The sequence below is a fragment of the Chrysochloris asiatica genome, unplaced genomic scaffold, assembly GCF_000296735.1.
Source record: "Chrysochloris asiatica unplaced genomic scaffold, ChrAsi1.0 scaffold00103, whole genome shotgun sequence".
NCBI lineage: Eukaryota > Metazoa > Chordata > Mammalia > Afrosoricida > Chrysochloridae > Chrysochloris > Chrysochloris asiatica.
The window spans coordinates 1,144,104-1,154,204 of NW_006408621.1; the positions used below are offsets into that span (position 1 = coordinate 1,144,104).

At 38.5% G+C, this 10,101-nt stretch overlaps 1 pseudogene; it reads right to left on the reverse strand.

The window, feature by feature from the left end:
• Positions 1-9,033: 9,033 nt before the first annotated feature.
• LOC102822083 lies at positions 9,034-9,755 on the reverse strand (annotated as a pseudogene).
• Between the last annotated feature and the right edge of the window lie 346 nt (positions 9,756-10,101).

The window sequence follows — 10,101 nt, forward strand, 5'->3', positions numbered from 1 at the left end:
AAGAGAATATTAAAAGTGCCATTGGCTGCCAACGGACCAGTATATCTGTTTTGGAACAAGTGCAGCCAGAATGGTCCTTGGAAGCCAAGAGGGCCAAACTTCATCTCTCATACTTTGAACATCTTGTCAGGAGGAATTGCTGCTGGAGAAGGATATAATGTTTTGTAAGGTGGAGGGTCAGAGAAAAAGAGGAAGACCCCCAAGGAGATGGATTAGCCAAGTGGCAGCATCAATGGACTCAAGTGTGGCAGCAGTAGTGAGGTTGGCCCAGGATCGGGCAGTGTTTTGTTCTGCTGTGCATAAGGACCCTATTGGTCAGTATTGACTTGATGGCACCTAACAACAACAACAATGGGCTCAGGAGACCCCAGTTCTTGCCATACTGCTGGCCAACCACGTCTTATTCCAGGTTGACGGAAATCTATTGAACGTGGTTGGACTCAGCCCACAGCTTCTTTGCTGTTTTTCCCTGCTTCCCCTTATCAGTAGACCAACATGGTCATCAGCAAGATTACATGCCTGCTTGTGTATTCCCTTTGAGTTTCAGTGTTGGAAGGGGGTTTGCCCTGAAAGGACTTGATTGCCTGCCTTGATAGCTCCCCAGCGAACAACTTGCTTGTTATTGTAGTAGTCAATCAGACTGCCATTTTTATTTTTGATTTTTCCTGCTGGTCTTTCTGTAACCAGCACTTGTATTATCTCAAATGTGATTGGTTTATGGCACACTATATACAACAACAATAGAACACAGAAAACCCTATTCCCAAATGGAATTTTATCCATAAGTAATAAGTTAAAATTTATAACATGTATTTTTGAAGGCAAATATTCAATCCATAATCCTCTTCTAGTTCACTCAATTCTGGTCTATTAAGGGCAAAATAATATTGTAGTAAATGGAGGAACCAAGAGTGTCTTTTCCATCCTCTGCCATCTTCCTGTGAATCAATTTATCTTTCCTCCTGGTGTAACATGTTTTTATATAAAATAATTTCCATGTGCATCTAAAATTAAAATATGAGTTACTTTCCTACTCCTACAATATTTTTTTCTGCTTTCTGTAGATTTTCTGTACAAAGCGAAACATGTTTTACAAATGTGGGTGCTCTATCTGCATATGGAGTCCTAGTGTGGTGCAGCAGGCTAATGCGCTCAACTGCAAGGTGTGTTTGAACTGCAAGGTTAGTAGTTCAAGCTCACCAGCCACTCCTTGGAAACCCTAAACAGGGTTGCTATGAGTCGGAATGACTCAACAGCACTTAACAACAGGAACATATCTGCATATAATATATATTCCAATGTACAATGCTTTTTTTCTTTTCATTTACAGTTGCAAACTTCCCTTTCCCAATTTTCAAAATTGCCTAATTTTTGTACTACTGCATCTTAAAAATAAACTGAAATAAACTACCCAGTACATTATGCAATTCACGTAAGTATACCAGATGGACCCAAAAGATACTGAATCATATTGTTCAGCCTTCTGAACACACATATTGATAACATTATCTGCCAGCATTATTTTTATCACTTGCAAATGTTCTGTATTGATTCACCTGTTAATATTTCATGAGTCATAGAAGAGCTTATTCTAGTTTTCTTGAAAGCCATTTTAATTCATTCCTATTAACTCTAATAAAATATTGAAATAAATACTTAAATGCTGCCAAGAAAACAACATGACACTTATTTAATGTCAAACGAATTTAAAGTTTACAAATATGAAAGGAAATTTCTTCACAGATAGGAGCTTTTGATTTTAAGACTGTTGTTGTTGTTGTGTGCTGTCGAATTGGTTCTGTGCAGTCCTCACAGTCGTTATGCTGGAGCCCGTTGCTCTAGCCACTGTGTCAATCTGTCTCGTTGGGGGGTTTTCTGCTTTTCAAAGACCTTCTACTTTACCAAGCATGATGTCCTTCTCCAGGGACTGGTTCCTCCTGATAATATGCCTGAAGTATGAGAGATGAAGTCTCGTCATCCTGACTTCTGGCTGTACTTCTTCCAACACAGATTTGTTTATTCTTCTGGCAGTCCATGGTACTTTTAATATTCTCCTCCAATACCATTATTCAAATGCATCAATTCTTCTATGGTCATCCCTATTCATTGTCCAACTTTTACATGAATACAAGGCAATTGAAAATTTGAAGGTGCTTCTGGCTAAGAATGCCATTGGCCTGACCACAAAGTCCAATTGAATATGCTTCCCCAGATTGATTTCCATCTCTCAGTGACCCCAGAATTACCATAGAAGCAATTCCAATTCCCTTCACTGAAATGTGTTTCTTGAATTGTCCATGAACCTGGGTGCGTTGACAGATGTCCCTGTCATCAAAGAGGAAAACCCTGGGAATGATGACCAAGAGGGAATAAATACAATAACAGTATTTTGAAAGTTATGGTTAAAAACTTATTGAAGATGAATGGTTGCTTAGTCTTGGCGACTGGCTAATTTAACAAATGGAAAAGGCAAACCTTGCACTTTGAGCTGGAATCACTGCTCCCTCTTCCTAATAGTTAAATCAACTGTAAAATTGTTCCTCAGTACCCTCATGCAGGATGGGTATAGACTAAAGTTGAATATCAAATACCAGGATGGCCCACATGGCACCTGCAATCGTGGCTGAATACGCAAACTTCTGAACTCCATCCCCAATAGACTGCATCAGAATCTCCATGAGAAGAATCTGGGAATCTTCACTATATCAATCTGATGTGGTTCTATGAGTAACAGAAGCTCAGTAACCTGCCTGAGAGCCAGTCCTTGCATATGACCTTTCCTGTAACAAGCCATTCCCTTAATCACTTTCCCTGTATTTTCTGCTTCTACCACCTAAAGAGGAATCCTGGTGTGGCGTCATGGGTTAATGCACCAGACAGCAAAGCTGCTTGAACTGCAAGGTAGGTGGTTCAAGCTCACCAGCTGCTCCTCAGAAACCCTATACAGAGTTGCTATGGGTTGGAATCAACTCGATGGCACTTAACAACAACCACCTAGACAATTTTTTCCTCTTTAGGCAGTATTGGTGAATCTGTTCCAACTTATAGAGATCTGTATAGGGTTTCCAAGGAGTGGCTGGTGAGTTTGAACCTCCAACTTTGTGGTTAGCAATTCAATGCTTATCTTACAGTGCCACACTAGGACTCTCCTGGTAGTAGTTTCTGCTTTTCTAAAGAGAAATCTGAGCAGAATGGTAGCATTTTGAAGACGCCCAACAGACTCATTTGATCTAATCCTTTGTTGTTGGTAGGTGCCATTGAGTTGGTACTGACTCATAATGACCCTATGCACAAAAGAACGAAACACTGCCTGGCCTTTATCCCTTAGAAAAATCCTCACCTCTTTGGAAAAATTATCTAATTCTTCAGAGTATTTGAATGTTGTTATTAAGAGCCATTGAGTGGGTGCTGACTCTTAGTGACCTTGGATAGAGTTTCCAAGGAACTTCTGATCTTGCAATTAGTATTCCAGTACTTATCCTACAGTTCCACACCAGGACTCCAGAGCGTTTGGATATTCTCATGAATTTCTAGCCTTATATTCATCCTATGGAATGCACTTTAGGAGGCATTTACATTGTGATTTGAAATACAGGTTAAAATAGGCTTAAGTGGTTAAGAGGATGGTTTACAGAACCAGATATTCTTCTGTTAGCATCTTGAGGACCAGGAATAGGGCTTATATCAATATCCCCAATAGCCAGTGCATTGCCGGGCACACAGTAAATGCTCAATAAATAGTTGAGTGAGTCCATGCACTGTGCTCTCCTCCAGGACAAAAGCAGGGAGAGTCATCAGAGGAGGGGGCTGCCTTGATTGCTCTGGATCCTTCTATAGAATACCTGGGGAGTAAAACCCACTGTTTTAAACTCTGAGCTCCTGATTTCTGGAATTGTTTTTTCAGAGAAGATGCTGGTAAATAGATTACGTAAAAGAGTATGACTATGAAACTGCATATGTAACTCTCTATTTCATTAATCTTAGAAGTCTCTTTAAAGTGCGTAGGCTCAAGGTAAACTTTTATGCATAAATTCTTCTCTAATTGATCATAACATCTTATTTTTTATCTTTGATACAAGCCTGGGCTTCCTTAGTCCTTGAAGAGCTCCATCTTTTATTATTACTTACTTCATTTGCATGTGACTATCATTATGGGAGGCAAAGTTTGGCCACCTTGGCCTCCAAGGAGCACTCTGGCTACACTTCTTCCAAAACAGATCTATTGGTTCTTTTGGAAGCCCATGACACTTTCAATATTCTCCTCCAACACCATAACTCAAATGCATCAATTCTTCTATGGTCTTCCTTATTCACTGTCCAGCTTTCACATGCATATTAGGTTTTTTAAAATACCATGGTTTGGGTCAGGCGCACCTTAGTCTTCAAGCTGACATCTTTGCTCTTCAACACTTTAAAAAGGACTTGTGCAACAGATTTTCTTAATGCAATACGTCGTTTTGATTTCTTGACTGCTGCTTCCATGAGTGTTGATAGTTGATCCAAGAAGAATGAAGTCCTTGACAACTTTAATCTTTTATCTGTTCATAAGAATGTTGTTTATTGGTCCAGTGGTGAGGATTTTTGTTTTCTTTACATTGAGATGTAATCCATACTGAAGGCTGTGCTCTTTGATCTTCATCAGTAAATATTTTAAGCCTTCTTCACTTTCAGCAAGCAAGGTTGTATCATCTGCATATCGCAGGTTGTTAATGAGTCTTCCTCCAATCCTGATGCCACATTTTTCTTCATATAACACAGGTTCTTGGATTATTTGCTCAGCATACAGGCTGAATAAGCAAGCATAGTGAAATAATACAACCCTTTTGCACACCTTTCTTAATTTTAAACCATTCAGTGTTCCCATGTTCTGTTCAAACAACTGCATCTTGGTCCATGTACAGATTCCTCCTGACCACAATTAAGTGTTTCGGAATACTCATACTTTGCAATGTTGTCCATAGCTTGTCATGATCCACACAATCGAAAGCCTTTTTCATCTCTCATACTTCGGACATATTGTCAGGAGGGACTAGTCGCTGGAGAAGGATATCATGTTTGGTAAGGTCAGAGAAAAAGAGGAAGGCCCCCCAACGAGATGGATTGGCCAAGTGGCAGCATCGATGGACTCAAGCGTGGCAACAGTAGTAAGGTTGGCCCAGGATTAGACAGTGTTTCATTCTGCTGTGCATAGTCGCTATAAGTTGGTACTGACTTGATGGTACCTAACAACAACAAAATTCTTAATAAAATGCACTAAACTGCAAAGTTGTCTTGAACCACAAGGTCAGCAGTTCAATCTCACCAGCTGCCCCTTAGAAACCCTATACAGGATTGCTATGGGTCAGAACTAACTCTATGGTGCTTAACAACAAAAAATATAAATTCTCATTATTGGAGTCCTAGTGTGATGCTGTAGGATAAAGCAAGGATGTCTTGTACTGCAAGACTGTGGTTCAAACCTGCCAACAGTTTCTCAGAAATCCTATACAGTGTAGCTGTGAGTCAGAGCCAACTAGACAGCACTTAACAGCAACAATTTTCATTATTGGGAGTGCAGTGACTCTGCACAACAAGAGATGAACTGTGAACAGTGGTAGTTCAGCCCACCAGCCACTGCGTGGGAGAGATGAGACTTGTTTTTATCTTCAGAAAAATACTGGGCTACTATCAGTCAGAACTGACTGGATGGCACTTAACAACAATGACATTCTCATTATGGAGTCCTGATATGGTGCTGTGGGATAAGCATTGGACTGCTAAATGCAATGTTGGCAGTTCAAATCCACCAGCCACTCCTCAGAAACAAGGTTGCTATGAGTCAGAATGGACTCAGTGTAATTTAAAAAACATCAACAACAGTATTCTCATTATGCAGGAGCCCTGGTGGTGCTGTAAGATACGCACTGGGCTGCTAATCATGAGGTTCGTAGTTCAAAGCTACTATCTGCTCCATGGGCAAAAGATGAGACTTTCTGCTCCTGTAATGATTTACATCCATTGAAACCTATCCAGGGTTGCTGTGAGTCAAAAATGACTTGATGGCAGTGAGTTTGGTTGGTTTTTGGCATTCTCATTATTAACAGTGTGAGTATGATGTTGCAGGATAATGCACTGGACTGTAAGGTCAGTTTGAACCACAAGGTCAGCAGTTCAAACCCACCAGCTTCTTCTCAGAAACCCTAGACAGGGTTTCTATGAGTTGGAACCGACTTGAGGACATTTAACAATAACAACAACAAGGGTTGTTTAAGTGCTTGGCTGCTAATGCAAAGGTCATGGATTCAAATCTACTATCCACTCTTGGGGAGAAAAATGTAAAGGTTTCAGTCTTGGAAATTGAAAGGGACAGGAGGGCAGGGTTATGAGTAGCAATTGACTTGACAGCAACAAATTTTGCTTTTCAATTCTCATTATTATTTTGTTCCTATAAACTGGTTACCTGTTGCTAAGGCTGTAAGTGTGGTCTGCTCTAACTATTTGACTCTACTTTGTTAGATTTCCGTTAGGTTTCTGATTAATATCACTCTTGTGGTTTAAAAAAATATTAACCAATCCATAGTTCTGTCTGCTTTCTCACCTGTTTTTCCGTCACATAGTCTGGCTCATTTTTCATGACACAGCGGATCTGTACAATGTCTCTAGTGTTTACCTCTGCTTTCCTATATTTGAACCTTTTTCTGAATAGTGGCATGCTTAACAAAATGAACAAGATACGTATGACTCTAGTATATTAATAAAAAGCTCACATGAATTTTTTAAATTTGTAACTTTGGATTCTCAAACATGCTTTCCTTTCAACAAGATAATTTTTTTTTCCTCTGATAAAAATCATACTCATATTGTAACCTCAAAATTTTCAATTGTTCAGAATTTACTTTGAAGTAAAGGATACTGATCTAATAATGAGGTAGTCTAAATCCTTGACAAAACATAGCATGTTGCTTTGGACCTCTTTTGGGTTCCAAAGTCCCTTTAAAGTTAGAAATTAGAGTAGATGCTCTCTACAGTAACTTTGCTGTTCCAAGATCCTATTCCTCATCTCAACAGCTGAATAGAAGACTTAAGTTAACAAGGAGTTCTGAATTCTGCTAACTAGATGCTTATGTAAAATTATACTTAATATTGTTGTTGTTCCATGCCATCCAGTCAATTTGGACTCACATCAATGCTATGCACAACAATGAAACACTACCCAGATCTGCACCATCCTTACAATTGCTGTGTTGGGCAATTGTTGCTGTCACTGTGGCAATCCATTTTGTTGGGCATCTTCCTTTCGACTCTTCATTTCACCAAACACGATGTTCTTCCTCAGAGACTAGTCCCTCTTGACATGTCCAAAGAATGAGAGACCAAGTTTTTACATTTTCTCTTCTAAGGAGCATTCTGGATGTAGTTTTTTCAAGACTGATGATTTGTTTGTTCTTCTGGCAGTCTGTGGTATCTTCAATATTCTTCACCAACACCATAAATCAGATGCACTGATTCTCCTCCAGTGGTCTTTCTTATTCATTGTCAAATTTTCACATTCATATGAGGTGATTGAAAACATGGCTCGGGTCAGGTGCGCTCTAGTCCTCAAACTGACATCTTTGCCCTTCAGCAAGCATTTGGAATGTCTTTTGTAGCTGATTTGCCCAATGCAATATTTTGTTTGATTTCTTGACTGCTGCTTCCATAAGTGTTGATTGTGAATCAAAGCAAAATGATGTCATGATGTTATTTATTGGTGCATTTGTCAGGATTTTTTTTTTTTTTTTTTTTTTTCATTGAAGTGCAATTCATACTGAAGACTATAGGCTTTGAACTTCATCAGTTAAGCATTTTAAATCTGCTACACTATCAGCAAGCAAGGTTGTGTCATCTGCCATGTTCTTCCTCATATAATCCTGTTTCTCAGATTATTGGTTCAGCATGGAGACTGAATAAGTATTGTGAAAAAAACACAATCCTGACACACTTCTTTCCTGATTTTAATCCATTCATAATCCCCTTGTCCTGTTTTAATGACTGCCTCTTGGTCTATGTACAGGTTCCTCATGAGCAAAATTAAGTGTTCTGGAATACTTGTTCTTCACAATGTTATTCATAGTTTGTTATGATCCAAATAGTCAAATAAATGCTTTTGCATAGTTAATAAAGCACAAGTAAGCATCTTTGCTATTCTTTGCTTATAGCCAAGATTTAGCTGATGCCATCTGTGACATCCTTCATTCCACATCTTCTGTCTCCAATGTCAGTGTACTACTGTAACCAATTTTGAATTAACCTTAAGCACAATTTTGCTTGCATGTGATATTAATAACATTGGATCTCTTTCAATTGGTTGATCAGGTCTTCCCAATTTTTTTTAGCATAGACCAGTGAGCACCACTAGCACTACATCAATTTGTTGAAACATTTCAATTTGTATTCCACCAATCTCTGAAGGTTTGTTTATTACCAATGCCTTCAGTGCTACTTGGAGTTAGTTCAATACAGTCAGTTCTTGATCATATGCTCTCTCTTAAAATGGTGAAGCATCGACCAATGATTTTGGTACAGTGACTTTGTGTATTTTTCCCTTTTTTTTTTTGCAAGTGCCAAAAATATGCAAATTTTAGTCCAGCTTTGGGATATGCAATAAAAAGTGGGGTGCATCCTTCCATACACCATTCTACCATTTTGATTTAGCTAACATTAATTTAGAAAAGGCTAGAGCAGGTATATTTGTGTATATATGTACATATTTTCATATTTTAGTTCCATCATTGTCCATGTGTTTATTCAATTTTAATCTTTTTTAAGCATCCTTAAAAGTCATCAAATACATCCTTATACCAGTATCTCCTCATCAATCATTCAATACTGTTTGTATTGTATTCAATTTGTATATTAATCACATATATGATTGGTCAAACTATACATTACAAGATGTAAGGGGGAAATTTTAAACTTATACTCTATGTGTCACAAGTTACCCTTACATTGATTTTTTATCATTATTTGCAACTTCACACATCTTGAAGTTTTCTATGCAGTCTATTTCAGCTTCTAGTGCTGTACTACTTCTAGTGCTACATCTTCTGGATGGGACTGCCTGTGATCCATGAGCTTGGGGTCAGGCATAAACTGTGTAGTACCTGAGGTGGGTTCTGATTTGGTCTTTGTTTGAGAGCTGAGTTCTGTTGGCAAAGGCACTGAATGTTTCAGTACTTGAGTTGTCTTTGTAGGTGTTTCTATTTCAGCATGACTTCTATCTTAGTTTTTCTGTTAGGTTCAGGGAGCCATTCTTTTTTGTTGCTTTTTTTGTCAATGATGATTTAACTGCTTCATAAATTTGCTGGTTTGCATCATATGTCTTTTTCTCAGTTACCTTTGCAATTATTACTGACTGAACTGGGTAGCAAACAGTTGCTCCTAAAGTGGCTAGTCCCAACGGATAAACAATTTTCTTAAATCTAGAACCTTTTCTTTCCAAAATCAAGTCAACCAATCCTGAGACAGTAATCACCCCAATTTGGGGAAGAAAATCTCCAGGAGGATTCTTCAGATAGATATAGATAGATAGATAGATAGATAGATAGATAGATACCTTTTCCAAATTGTACTGTATTCACTATCCCATTTTTCACAAAGACATATACACCCTTGAACCAGCCAATATATCTATGGCAGTTGGAAGCAAAATCCAACTGCAAATTACCAGGCTGCTCTTCAACATATTTAGACTACAGAGGTGGTGCAGCATATATTGGGAGTTTAATGACCGCCATTACTGCCACCCTCTCCGCTCAGGTTTTTCATCCTTCCATCTTCTTTTGATGCGTCCTGCATCATTCAATATTTTGCAAATGGAGTCTTGAAATATTGCAAGTCTCGGCTAGAAGGTTTTTCTTCTGTTCTTTCAGCTTGAGAAATGCTGAGTGTATTCTTCCCTTTTGAATTTCTAATTCCAGGTCTATGCACATTTCATTATAATATTGACTTCATCTTCTCGAAATGCCCTTTGAAGTTTTCTGTTCTGCTTTTTTACCTCATTATTTTGTCCATTCGCTTTAACATCTCTATGCTGGTGAGCAAGTTTCAGAGTCTTTTCTGACATCCATTTTCGCCTTTTCC